This window comes from Urocitellus parryii, unplaced genomic scaffold, assembly GCF_045843805.1.
Source record: "Urocitellus parryii isolate mUroPar1 unplaced genomic scaffold, mUroPar1.hap1 Scaffold_303, whole genome shotgun sequence".
Lineage (NCBI taxonomy): Eukaryota > Metazoa > Chordata > Mammalia > Rodentia > Sciuridae > Urocitellus > Urocitellus parryii.
In genome coordinates this window covers 116543-129086 of record NW_027552811.1, presented here as the reverse complement: position 1 = coordinate 129086, position 12544 = coordinate 116543, and positions in this window count along the sequence as shown.

The window sequence follows — 12544 nt, the reverse complement described above, 5'->3', positions numbered from 1 at the left end:
TTAATTATTATTAGACAACAATACTCCAAGCAGGGCAGAGTTAAAACTTCTCGAACGTTTTGCTGCACAACTCGGTTCCTTTAATCCTTTCCCTGAAGCATGGCAAGTTCTCTGAAAACTCCATGAGCCTCTGCTGGAGAGTCCTTGGAAAGGGGAGGGCCAGGGAAGGAGTATGGGCACAGGGCTGGATGTGGGGGCTGCAGTGGGGTGGGGTGTCCTTGGGCCCCCAATCAGGGGAGCTGCTGGTGGCAGAAGTAATGTCCCAATTCTGCAGAAGGCGGAAGTGCTCACCACAGCCCTAAGGGATTTCCACCCTGTCCCCACTCTCAGGAAATGGCTGACAGTCTGTCCAGGGGCCTGCAGGTGGCTGTGCCTGAGAATCAATCATTAATTACTCCGTGTCCCCTACCCCTCCAGGCTTCCAACACACAGAAATAGAAACACACATCCTGGCAGGTAGAAGGACAGGGGCACTGGTTAGAGAAGGCAGTTTGGAAAAAGCCACCCTTGGCCCTTATCCAGTCAGGTCGGGCTGCAGATGTGACCTATGCACGTGTCTCTTGGGCTCTGTGCCCACCCTCTAGCCCCTTGGCAGTGGCTGCCTGGGCTGTTGGAGGAAAAATCGGTGCCAGAAATTCTGCCCACCCCAGCCTAGCTCCTCCCCCTTGCACGTACACCTCTTTTATTATTAAGGAAGATTCTGGAACCTAGGGAGTGGCCAGGGTGAGGTCAGACCCCCGTGGCCAGAAACCTTCCCTGCCACAGGAGGGCAAGAGCTCACTGAGCAGGAATGCCCTCCCCTCCCTCAGGCCTCTGGGGACCAGCCCAGAGCAGCGGGAGTCAGGGGACAGGAATCCTCTCTTGCTGGTGCCAGGGCACGCTGGGAAGCACCCAGGAAAAACACCCAGGCCCAGCACTTCCCCAGACTCTGGGCTGGCTGTGTGCTCTGTGGCCCTGGAATGACAAGGTTTCTGCTTTGGGCACAAACCACGGAGCAGGGTGTCCCCTCCCCATCCCCTGGCAGTGCCCAAGGTCCTAGATAAAGGACCAGAGGCCCTGGAGTTTTGGGGAGGGAGGCCGAGGCATGGAGACCCAGTGGATTAAACCTGCCTTTGTTCCAGACTTCTCTGCTCCTGGCACGGACTGAGCAGAGGCATCTTGGTGCCTTGTCCCCTCCCCTGGGGGCCACGGCTCACTGGCACATGGGGTCTCCTGCCATTCCACCTTGTGCGCCAGGCTGTGCATGGTGCAGCCCCTGACTTCCCTGTGTTTGGAGGAGCAGCCTTGAGGCTTAGGGTTCTGGACCCCCATTTTTCTCTCTATGCCCAGTGGCTAGCTCTGCACGGCTTGCACCCCAGGGCAGTGTGTCCCAGGGCAGTGCTGGTCTTGGTGCTTCCCTTGGCTCCACATTTCCATCCCATTGGCTGTGAGATTTCTTTATTCCAAGTAAAATCACTTCCTGCTGCCTCACTCCAATGGAGAGGGACCAGGATTTGGGGGAGATGGGTCTGTTCCCACTGGATGCTAGCACTTGCCTTTCTATCTTGTATAGAAGGTGTAGAAGTCATGACTGTGGGGCTGGAACCAAAGCCCAAGCCGGAATTCTGACACAACCCTGGACTGGCTGCTGTGTGACTTCAGGCCACTGTCTCAACTTCTCTGAGTTGAACTGCTCAGGTCTGAAGTGTGAGACTCAGGATGGTGCTTTTCTTGGATGATATCATGATGAGTAAGTCAGACAAGGTGCTTGGGACACAGTGAGTGCTTAACCAGTGCTAATGATTGAAAGTGAAAGCAGCCACCAGAAGATGTCAGGATGCTGCATTCTCTAGCCCAGGGAATTGGGAATAGAAAGTACCTGGGCTCATACATCTGTGAGACCTGGATTTGTGATCCAGCCCTGACAAGAGCTGTGTGACCTTAGGGAAGTCACTAATCCACTCTGTTTCTCCAGCTCGTCATGCTTTGTACAAATGAGTGAGCAGGATGGCGTGAAAGGATCTGGAAACTGTTAATAGGGAAAAGTGAGGGATGAGGAATGACAGGGTCATCTCACCAGTAAAGCTTTGCTTTTTTTTCCTACCCTCTCTCACATTTTATGTATTTAGCTGTGTAACTGATAACTGAGCATCTACTAAGGCTGGACACTTAAGTAGGATCTGGGAATACAGTTGTGACCAAAATAAGAATCCTGTGTCCTGGAGCAAGTTGACAGGTCTTGTGAGGGTGTAGTACATGCTGTGGTGGGGGCAGGACCCTTGGGAGCACAGAGCGGGTGCCTCATAAGAGTGTGGGTTGTTCAGAAGAAGGGGCCTCTGAGCAGAGACCAGGAGGAGGAGCTGCCTTGTGTTTCAGATCCCACCGATGTGGACTGATGGCACCCACGTGGCCGAGCCACAGAAAGCTGAGCAGTGGGAGGAGGGTGGGGATTTGTGCAGGTTTCAGTCTTTGACATAGGACAGCAAACTGCGTTGTCGGGAATCAGGAAGCCCTGCTGGCTGGCTCTGGGGTCTTGGAAGTCTGCTCAGCTCACAAGGCCCCGTGGCCCTGTCTGTAAAGGAGAGAGAACTTCCCAGGTCTGTCCTGAGCGAAGCCATTCAATACCTCCTCATGGTGTTTCCTCCTTTTCAATAAAAAGTGTCTAGGGGCGTCTTCTTGTAAATCCCATTGGGTTGGCTCCTGTGATCCAGTGTGTGTGGAAGCACTTTGAGTCAGGTGGTGGCATAGGCCTGTAATTCCAGTGGCTCAGGAGGCTGAGGCAGGAGGATAGTGAGTTCAAGGCCAACCTCAGCAACCTAGCAGGGCCCTAAGCAACTTAGTGAAATCCTTTCTCTAATCAAAATACAAAAAAAAAGGGCTGGGATGTTGCTCAGTGTTTAAGCACCCCTGAGTTCAATCCTGGTACCAAAAAAAAAAAAAAAAAAAAAAAGCACTTTGAAACCCACAGTTGTACTAATGCCGTTGATGGATCTGGCACTTCCCAGTGACGAGGTGGCATCGGGCACCCAGAACCACTTTCAGTGCAGCTGTCAGTATAGGTGTGCATCACGGGGCATTGCTGTGTGTCATTGTTATGTGGTAATGCATCATTGGGACACACGCATGGGTGCTTATTTACATATATAAGGTGTACAGTAGGCAGGTGAGAGCTTCTGACATATTCTAGGTCACATCCAGTGGCTCCCTAACTCACTCAGGGACAATGACAACATCCTTGCAGTGTTCCCCAGTCCCACTCCTCCATCCCAAGCTCCCCACAGCCCACCCTCTTCCCCCTCCTTCCTGTATTTCCTCTGTGCTCTGTGTTTTTTATTCTGCTGCAGCCACACGACATGCTGGACTTGAGTCCCTGTGCTGTTGTCCCCTCGGGTTCCTCTGCCACTTCCTCCCTGGCCTCCATGCCTTGGTTCCAGTGTCCCCTCTGGGAATGCTTATCCCACGCCCTACTGCCCCCTCTGCCCCCTCGCCCCTGCTGCCTCTTCAACTCTGTCCACCTTCTGACACAGTCCACTTGCTAATCTCTTTGCCGCTGTCCCCCGGTAGGTGAGTGTCGCGAGGGCAGGGGCATCTTGACAGCTCTGGGTGCCTTTCTTTTCTCAGTGCTGAGAATGGCACTTGGCCTACTGGTGATGCTTAATAAACACACGTGCTTGGGGAAAGTTCCACAGGATGGCTGTGAGTGGCAAGGGTCACACAGTGACCTCATTGTGATGTCCTGGTGCTGGCAGTTCAGGAGACAAACACTGCTCTGCGTTTCGGCCCGGCACGGCCCTCACGGGTTCTTGGTAGCTGGTGGGTGAAACAGGAGCAAGTGGTGCTTAGCTTCCTCCTTGGGCACTGCCCTCCTCTTTCTGGCAGAGTAGAGTCTGATACAAGCATGGCAGAGGCCACGGCAGGGTCAGGGAGTGGCCCTCGCTGCATCCCAGGGCCAAGGAGAGACAGCAGAACTCTTTCCTCCTTTTTGGCACTCATCCCACAATCGAGGGCTCCTGATCTCCAGGGCAAAGGTCCCAGCACCTGCTGCTCAGGGGACATGTGAACACTGGAGGCTGCTGGGTTGGAACAACGTGCACAGGCAGGCTATTGTGCTAAACTTGCGGCTCTTCGTGCCAAGCCACGCCTCACCCCAGGCGCCAGCCCTCCGAGGCCTGATTCACAGGGTCCCCAGACTGCGGGGAGGTGTCCGGAGGGCCCTGGGGAGGACAGGGTGCCTTCTGGAGACTCTCTGGTGGGAGTAGAGGGGGAGAAGTAAGGCTTCAGGTTTTCTGGGGAGTGTTAGACACAGGGCCATCCATGCTGGTTGGATTCTTGGTGACACTTTGGCACTGACCATTGGCCATGGTCCTCCAACACTTGCTTTGGTGGCAAAGACTGCTGAATGTTAACTGACTTGTTTAGAAGTCCAAGGTTTTCTCCTTGTCCCAACTGGGTCCAGAAATTCTCAGCAAGTCACTGCCCATTCTGGGAGGAGGACCTTCCTACACACAACTGTCCTCAGCAGGCCACCAGCCAAGGATTTGGGGCTACTAAGCTCTGGCTGACCCTGGCCAAACCTGGAGGGAGCACAGCGGGTGAACTTCTGGAAAGGCAGATGGGCGGGAGGGAACACGTGCCAGCTTTCCCCTTGAAAGCCAGGTGGTTTTGGGCAGGCACCTAGCCTTTCTGAGCCTGAGCTTCCTCATGGTAAGAGGGGGTGATATGGCTTCTCATCCACGGTGGCAGAGGATCTCAAATGGAGCCAGAGGTGTGGAATGTTAGCATAATGAAAATGCACTCGTCGCTGTCCTAGGAGTGAGGAGTCCCGTGGGGGCGCTGCACCCTGTTCTTGCTAGAACCAAGCACATGGGTAGATTCCCCATCACAGGGCCACTCAGGCCATTAAGGAAGTCCTGCCCAGCCCAGGTTGCTTTTCTCTTTAAGTTGCCTCAGTACTGGGACAAGACAGGACACCCCAATGGAGGGAGTGTGCCCCGCTTCCCTGCCTTCCCTGCAGGGCACAGCTGTGGGGCTGGCAGGGAGCCGTCAGATACCCAGGCCCTCCTGTAGGTCACCCCAAGGGAGGTGGCCACGCTGAGCTTGATTGTACCTGGTGAATGGGGGATGGTGCTCTGCTTGGTACCTCGGGAGATTCTTGAGTGCCCCGTGGGAGGGAAGTGTCAAGGGGTGAATCTGAGTCCGGAATCTACTCTGGGTCCCAGATGCTTATTAGGGATTCAGCCATCTCAGGCCTGCCTTGTCCCCAGTCCTCAGCAAGGCTTTCCACAAGAAGAGAGGAAAGGGCAGGGGCGGATGCTGGTGCGGAGACCAGGACATGGACACCTTGGATGCCCCTGACCCTGACCCTGGCTGCAGGGGACCTGAGCTGATTTCTGCTTCCTGGGATTTTCTCTCCTCTCTTCTGAGGGAACCTTGCCCAGCTGTGGGAAGGGAACGAGGTGAGGGCAATGGAGGGGTCACTTGATAGTGAGCACCAGTGGTTTTAGGTGTTGTCCTGTGTCACCTTTTCCACCATTCTTGGCACCCTTGTCCCTGAAGGGTTCTGTGACCTGGAACTTTGGGGTGGGACAGTCTTGAGCCTCCTTTATGCCACTTGCCATTGGGGCCTTGGCAGGTGGTCTCCCTCCTGGAGCCCTGCTTGCCTCGCCTGTGACAGAGGGACAATCAGGACACAAAGTCCAAGCGTGTGAGAGTCAATGACACCATGGGGCACAGGCACAGGATGCTGAAAAGTTTAGTGGGATAATGAAGAAGAAGGAGAAAAGATGATGGAGAAGTAGCGGAGGCTCTGCAGGACCCAAGGGATGGCATCCTGGGCTTCTCAGCTTCCTGGGATTTCCAGACAGGAAGCCTCACGGACCTGACTCCATTTCCCCCTTGCTTGATTGCCTGGGGCCAAAGGACAGAAAGGCCTCACCCTTAACTCTGGGCTAGGTGATCCCCTTCTGGGCCCCCAGCCTACTGGGGAGGGAGGACTGGAAGGAGGGAGTATGGGGAAGAGGCAGGATGGGGAGGAGGCAGGATGGGGTGGAGGGAGGATGGGGAGGAGGGAAACAGGGAGGAGGGAGGCCGGGCCTCTCCCCCTCCCTGCCCAGGAGCGAGCTGACTTGCTCCAGTTCCCTCCTCCCACAGCTGGCTGTCTCTAGGTGCCTTCCTTTAATTAAAAGTACTTAGCCTTCTGTTAGACTGGCCTGCATTTGCATGGGATCCTTCTCTTTAAGCAGCCTCAGTATCAGGATGAACCAGGAGCTTAACGGAGCATCCTGCCGTGTCCAGGGACACCTTGCCCAGAGGGCAAGCACCCTGCTTGCTATGCTGCCCCTGGACTCTGGACTACATAGGCAGCATGGCCTCCCCTGCAGGGGGGAGGGGTCCTCCCAGGGACCCCAGGCTCCTGCTGAGCTCAGGCTTATTCTCAGACCATGCCACTGTGTCCCTAAAGCCAGGGCTGGCCCTGGAGGTGAGGGGATGATTGAGGAAGGCTGGTGTTCCCGATTCCCAGGGTGCCTGGACCCTGGCCTGAGCCCTGGGGGTTATTTCAGGGAAGGTCAAGTCCCAGCTCCTGCCCAAAAGGAACTGAAGCTCATCAGGAGATATTTATAGTGGAGATCTCACAAGGAACTCTCTGGCAGAAGATGGTCAGAACAGCAGCTGAAACCTTTCAGCTGAAGAACTGGAATTTGAAGGGAAGCAGGCCATAGACTCTCAGTGTGGACCATTATTTTATTTTATTTTTTCAGTGCTGGGGTGGAACCTGGGGCCTCCACACGCAAGGTGGGTGCTCTATCACTGAGCCACGTCTTATCTTCCAGTTTTATGTATTAATTAAATGAAGATTCTGATGGTAGAGAACTCGGGCCATTGCACCTGGCCGCCACAGGCCTGGGGTTTCATCCGAGACCAGGTGGCCTCCCACAGAGGAGGCACACTCTTGGGGAGGTGGGACCTGGGGCCTCCCTGGTGCTTGTGCTCTGAGGGACCTGGAGACCCAGGCCAGCGCACTGGCTTGACTGCAGAGCCCTCTCTGCCTTTGGACTCTGGACCTCCCAGCTGACCTCTGCAATCCCTGTCCTCCCTGGCCAGTATTTGGCCCCTCCAGCTGCCCAAGGTCTCAGGACCAGGAGGAAAAGAGAAGACAGGAGGCCTGATTCTTGTAGACATAGAAAGGAGGAGCAGAGGGGGCTCACCCCTGACCCCAGATGGGGCCAGGAAACCCAGGTCCCAGCCCCCATGAGCTAGGTCAGATCCTCCTTTTCTAGAAATCCTTCTTCCTTGGACTGGGAGATGTGTGTCAACACCATGCTAGGTCCGGGGTAGGCAGGGGCAGGAGATGGTAGACGAAGTCCAGATTTGTTTTGGAGGTGTGCATTTGGAATGTCCCCAGTTGCCCATTCCCTTCCCCTCTAGCTGGGCAGGCATATGAAAGATGAAGATCTCATTCATCTGGAGCCCTGAACTCTCTGTTCTTATCCCCTTTGCCACAGTGCTCTGCTGAACTGGCGGGAGAACAATGGCAGTGACTCCCTGCCCCAGAGCGCATTCTACAGTGTGATCTCACGGCGTCCTCATGAGCACCTGAGCGTTCTATGAGGGGGGTGTTGACCCATTTCATGGATGAGCAGAGTGAGGTTCTGGTGGGCTAAGTAACATATCAAGGTCACCTTGCTACTGAGGATCTATTGAGCATCGGATCGGGACTTGGATGGGGCCCTCTGCTTCCAGAGACTAGGGGCTGAGGTGGGGAAGACCATCTGGAAGGGACCTGGAGTCTAGTTAATACTCTGCGTCCCCTGCCATTGCCCACAAAGTGCAACCATCCACCCAGGACACTCGGAAGAACAAGGTGAGCATCTTGATTGAAATGCCAGCCATAGACTTCTTCCCTAATTCAGGCACCATGACTCCAGAGACTCACCAAAATACAAGGATTCAGTTGGGAACAATGTATTAACATGAACCCGAGACACAACGGAGTTATTAGCAGATTCTGAGCCACTGGCTACACTTGCTGTCACCCAGGAAGCAGAGAGGTGAGCTCAGGGGGCAGACCTCCAGAGCAGGTATGATTTGGTGAGTGCAGGAGCTCCAAGTCTGGAACCACGTGGCTCGGCTCTTGGCTTGTCCAGGTTCTCTGTTGAAAAGTAGTAAGTATTGACAGAAGAAGGGATCAGTGAGGGAGAGGGGATGGGAGCAGAGAAAGGGCCTGGGAGGCAGATTGGAATAGGCAAATTCCTGTTTAGGATTGGATTTATGCAAGAAAAGCAGGGTGTGCACCTGTGGGTGTGAACTGGAGCCCCAGCTTCCTCCTCTTCTGGTTTGAGAAGAAAAAAGGGACATTTTCTCAAAGGGGCTAAAAGGTTCAATTGATTCAGAGAGTGAGCACCCAGCTGGGCTACACCCCGTGAGCTGTTCTGGGGATGGGAGGTGCTGACTGGTAGGAGGTGAATAGGTCCTTGAAGGCGGAGGTGAAGGACCTGGCCTACAGGAGGAGGCTGGTCCTCAACCCTGAGGGAGCAGCATGAGTGGTGTCCAGGACTCCTGGGTCACCTGTCAGCGAAACGCTTCACTTGCAAAAGAAGGAGCCCATTGAAATCAACTGGGCAAAAATACAGAACTGTGGGGACGGGTCACGGAACCTGAGGTCAAGATGCAGCAGGGCCTCCGAAGTGACCAGAACCGGGACCAGAAAGGCGCTTGGACCACCTGCCATCTCCTCTGCTTTTCCTATCAGAGCCCCGGCTTCTCTTTCTATACCTCTGCAGGAAATGTCTCTTTTCTGTCCTGCACAAGGTGGGGGTGACACAAGTGTGGCGTGAGACCCAGATTACCTATTGGACATTGTGAAGTGGGGGGCATCAACAGAGCTTGGTTGGGCCGGGCATGCTGACACCCAGTCCAATCGGCTGTCACCGAGGCTCTTGGGGTTCATCCGGGTGAATGAGGTTTGCAGTTCTCAGAGAAGAGGGGTTAGAAACTTCGGGGTAGCTTAGACTCCCACAAACACACATCAGAGATGCTTTTTCCGAAGATTGGACTTTCCTAAGTACCCCTTTGTCACAATTTACCTCTCTAGTGAGCTGGGACTGACCTGAAACACCTTATGCCAGCAGGTGGTATTAATAGTGATCACACAGGGCTGGGGCTGTTGCTCAGGGGCAGAGTGCTTGCCTAGCATGCATAGGGCACTGGGTTCAATCCTTAGCACCACACAAAGACAAATAAAATAAAGGCATTCTGTCCATCTATAACTATAAAAAAATAGTGATAGTACATCCAAGGTAAGGTGGTGATTCCTGCCCCGCCTTTTTCTCTTGAGTCACACAACACTTGGGTTTTGAGTTCAATACTATAAAAAAAAAAAGCTGGCTGAGATAGAAGCTGAGGGTCCCAGAGGACCCCGAGTGCACTCTAAACCAGGCCCACTGAGGATGGGTTTAAAGGACAGAGAATATTTTTCCTAAACAAACAAGACTGAGGGGACAGTGGCTCTGGGGAGAGAGTCCATGTATTTAGTGAACAATGTGCTCACTAAATGTTGTCCCCAAATCAGTTTTGCTTTAATGTGAGTGGCGATCGGGGCAGCTGATCTGCCTGGCCCTGGAATGAGCACTGCCTTGGGTGGGAGGTGAGTCTTCTTTCAGGGAATGCTGGCTGCTGGGGATGCTGGGATGAGGACACCTTAGGGATCAGGGGTTCCCAAATCTGACTGATTTTCCTAAGTACCCTAAGTATCATATAGTCACCTGCAGGAGTTTAAAAAAAAAAACCCACAGACTCCACCTAAGACTTGCTGAAGCAGTCTTGAGCCGGGGCCCTCTAACATCTAAAATCTCCCCCAGGTGATTCTGATCATCAGCTGGATCCAGGAACCATTGAATCAGAAGACCTTTAAGAAATCTTTCAGCTGAGCACATGCCTGTAGCCTTGCAACTCAGTAGGCTGAGGCAGGAGAATCACTTGAGCCCAGGCATTGTAGGCCAAACTAAGCAACAACAAAGGCCCCATCTCTTCAAAGAGAAGACCTCTTCAAATTCTAAATCCTGATGAATATATCGACACTAATATGTTAACCAGACCAGCAGCACAAGTGTCATCTGGAACTTGTTTGGAATGCAAACTCTTGGGACCCACCCAAGACCTGCTGAATCGGAAATGCTAAAGGTGGGTTTTAGCCTCTGTATATTAAAACACAGGTGACTTTGAGGCCTGCTCACATCTGAGAACCACTGATCTCCAGTCATTATTAGTTTTATTTATAAAACTAATTTTTAGTTCAACTCTATTTCGTTTTAGTTTAGCTTGGCTTGTATTTGAACAATGGGTTCCATTGAGTTTACCACCTACTTTGTAGTAGGTAGTCAGGCTCAAAGATGGCCCCCAAATTCCCAAGTGCAAAGGATCCCTTCCTCCTGCTGCTCTTGCCCTCCTGCAGTTCATTCTCACACTCTCAGGATTGGTCCACGGGACCCATGGAGGACAGCAGGTGTGATGGCATATGAATTCTGAGGCTCTGCTATGAAAGAGGAGCTTCTGTCCTGCTGCCTCTTGGAAGCCAGCCGCCATGTTTGAGGATGCTGGCATCTCCATGGGGAAGCCCACATGTGAGGACCTGAGTCCTTCTGCCGACAGCCACTGAGCACCCACGGTCCCCAGTCAGTAACTGTGAGGGGGACATCCTGGATGGATCCTCGGTCCATGTCAAGCCTTCATATGCTGCAGGCCTGGTTGACAGCTTGACTGTAATCTCATGAGAAACCCTGGGCAGGATTCAACCAGCTATGCAGATCCTGGAGCCCTGACCCTCAGAAATAAATGTGTTTGAGTTAAAAAATATTTGTTGTTCTAAGCTGCTGACTTTGGGGTTAATTTGTTTTACAGCAATAGAAAATTCATACTAGCTGTGTGTTTTCCTGTATCCTATGAGAAATTCTTTTATTGGTTATAGGAGTATGCTGTTAGAAGACTGCTTAGAAAATATTTTCCTGATTAGAAAAGGAAATGGATTTTTAAAAATAATTATTTTTTAGTTTTAGGTGGACACAATATTTTTATTTTATTTTTTATGTGGTGCTGAGGATTGAACCCAATGCCTCATGCATGCTAGGAGAACACTCTACCACTGAGCCAGAACCCCAGCCCCGGATTTTTTTCCTACATTTTCTTTTTGTCCTAAACAGACTTGTTTTGAGTTTTAAACCTGGCCCCTACCATTGGTGAATTCACACAACACTCTATTCTTGGTGTTTTAGATGTAGTATTTTAGTGTATTGGCATTTTAGAAATTCCCTCAAGGGATCCTCCCAGATGACAGTTGGGAGACATTGGGTGCTCTCCTGTGGGTCCATTCGATGCTTTATCCTGCTCTGGATGGACTTCTGGCTGAGACAGGGGTTATCCTGGAGGAGAGACCACATGGTCATTCCCAGAGACAAATCAGGGGCAATGGCAGTGGGGGACAGTGGCTGGGGTCGGCGAGACTCACCTCTGAGTTAAAGGAGAGAAAAGTTCAGGCGTATCATCCCGGCCTCTCATATTGGTGTTTGACCACTTGTGGATGTTGTGCCCATTCGCCATCTTGGAATTCTTCAGCAATGGGAGGCCAGGGCCAGTGCTGGCCAACTTGACCCATTCTGTTTGTTACTTTCCCACTAGTTTCCATTTCCTTTTACAGAAAAGGGAACCACAGAGGGGCACACGGCGTGGGGAGGAGGGACCAACAGCATGCAGAGTCCCTGAGCATCCTGCAAGTCCGCAAGAAGCCCTCTGGTTCTGTGAAGGAGCTCTTGGCATTCAGCTTTCCTTCTGAGATCCCAAAACCTGTCTTTGGAAGTTGGTTTCCACTGTACGGACTCTGCCTGCAATTCATGCAGATTCCACCAGGTGGAGAAGTTCTGGATTTCAAGGCAGAACTCATCCAAGAGAAGAGCTTTAACCATCACACTTGGAGCTGTTCCTAAACACACAGGCACATACTCACACGTGCGCGCACACACACACGTACACACATGCACGCACACACTCACAGAATACTAACGGCTGAGGTGTAGCTCAGTGGTAGAGCAGTTGCCTGGCATGTTCGAGGCCCTGGGTTCTATCCCCAGCATCACCACCATGACCACAAGAAAAAGAGAAAGAAAAAAGGGTGAAAATCCGCCCTGGAACTGACAAGCACTGTAAACATATCCAGTCTTTCTGCTCACCCTCTCCAGGCTTTTGCTCCTCATCTTTGAAGTGAAAATGTCGAGGAAAGTGACCTCCAATGTCCAGCTCTTGATTCCTAGATTTCTCAGCAAAGCATTTCTCACAAGCTTCTTTTATTCATTTTGATTTGTCCTTGGGGTCATCCCTATCTCCCCATTCCTTCCTTTCCTGCAGTTTGCTTGATTTCTGTCTCTTTTGACGTTACCAAATCTTGAAGTTAATTTCCAGAACTTCTCTTTATTTTAAAAATATCTCTATATCTTCGTTTGTCCATTTTCTCCTTTTCCCTAGAGTTTTGGGACACACCTCTGGGTACTTTCTTGGCTTCCCGTGACTGCCTATGTTC